Source organism: Otolemur garnettii, unplaced genomic scaffold (assembly GCF_000181295.1).
Source record: "Otolemur garnettii isolate 467f Iridium unplaced genomic scaffold, OtoGar3 scaffold00035, whole genome shotgun sequence".
Taxonomy (NCBI): Eukaryota; Metazoa; Chordata; class Mammalia; order Primates; family Galagidae; genus Otolemur; species Otolemur garnettii.
In genome coordinates, this window is record NW_003852430.1 from 2,797,745 (window position 1) to 2,799,673 (window position 1,929).

Genomic DNA, 1,929 nt, shown 5'->3' on the forward strand with positions numbered 1-1,929 from the left:
CAGAGCTGCAGATGCTGGCGTGGATGTGGAGAGAAGGGAACAGTTTTACACTGCTGGTGGCACTGCAAACTAATACAACCTTTTGGGAAGGAAATATGGAGAGTCCTGGAAGGACTCAAGCTAGACCTCCCATTTGATCTTGCAATACCATTGCTGGGCATCTACGCAGAAGAAAAAAAATCCTTTTACCATAAGAACATTTCCACTAGACTGTTTATTGCAGCTCAATTATAATCCCCAAACTGTGGAAACAACCTACATGCCACCAACCCCAATGGATTAATAAGCTGGGGCATATGTACACCACGGAATACTATTCAGCCATTAAAACACATGGAGACTTTACATCTTTTGTATCAACCTGGATGGAAGTGGAATACATTATTCTTATATTCTTATTTTTTAATTATTACATTTTTATTTAATGCCAATAGACCAAGTCAGATTCAAGTAATAATTATACATGATCATATTTAATATTATACATCAATATAGTTTTATGTTTACATGTAAATATACTCATATGATAAAAAATATATAATTAAAAACTTTTTAACTGAGAAAAAATTTTATAGAATTTATGTATACATAATCTGCATATAAATATGCATACATATATATAGCCAATTACCCAAAGAACTAGAAAAAACGTTGAAAGTACAGGTTGTTTTATCTTTGTTTCTAATTTGAGGCAGACCAGTTCTTGGGCAATACTCCTCTCCTTACAGTCATCCCTGTGGGTGAAAGAACATTTATTCTGTTCCTCTTATCCCCCCCGCCCTCGCCTTTCTCACCTGACCTCACAAAATGGTCTTAATGCTATATTTTTGTGATGTGGTCTAAAATGCCTTTCAAGACTCAAGTCAAAAGCTGTTTATTTTATTCCATTTTTTCAGATCAACATTCTCACCATTCCATCTCCCCTTGGCACCTTCTGACACTGGCTATGGCTCTGTTCTGCCCTTGTTTAGTCACCATCTCCCTGAGTGCTTCCTAGCAAGATTCTGGGGAAAATGCTACCTTCCTAACCCTAAAACAGCCTGAGATCTTCATGGTGACAGTGAAAAGGGAAGCCTTAAATGCTTGTGTAAATTGCATAGAATATCTGATATTAGCAACTACATTCAGTTAAGAGTTTCAGTGGCAAGCCAGTGAGTTGCAAATATATATACATTTTCAGTTGCCAGCCAGTGGAACTTACAAATCCGTGCTGGGAGCCACATGTTTTTATCAGGATATTCTTAGCCCCAACCCCTCCCTGGCAGACTTTTTGCTACCCAAGATGGCTCACAGTCATTTTCTTCATTTTAATTTCCGTGTTATTTATGTTTGAGCAGGACTGCTTCTTCCTTTACCTGTGCATTTGCTGCATGTTCAAGCTTATTTTATTAGTATTTTAGAATATTTCAGATACATGATCAAGAGAAATAAATACTACTAATAAATAATAAATATTAATTACAACTTTTGTGTACTTCTCCCTATTTCAATCTCTTCAAATTTGGCCAGAGTTTACTATGCAACATTTAGTGTTTCTAATTCTCATGAGCATTTTTATATTAATACTGCATCTATAAAATTATAGATGCTGACATCTATAATACATATATATAGCCAGTTACCCAAAGAACCAGAAAATTGGTTATAAAATTATAAAATTATAGATGCTGACATGTCAGCATCTATAAAATTACATATAATTACTTTTGCATTTATTTAAACATTGCTCATTATGATGGTGTAATAGCTTTTTTGTAATCTGATTTTTTTCCAAGATTATGTTTATGAGATATGGAGACATTGATACATATAATTCCAGGTAATTCATTGCTTTGTATTTTTTATATATATATAATTATATATTATATTATATGATAGACAATACATTATATATCATATATTATACATTGTATAATTATATGTACTTAT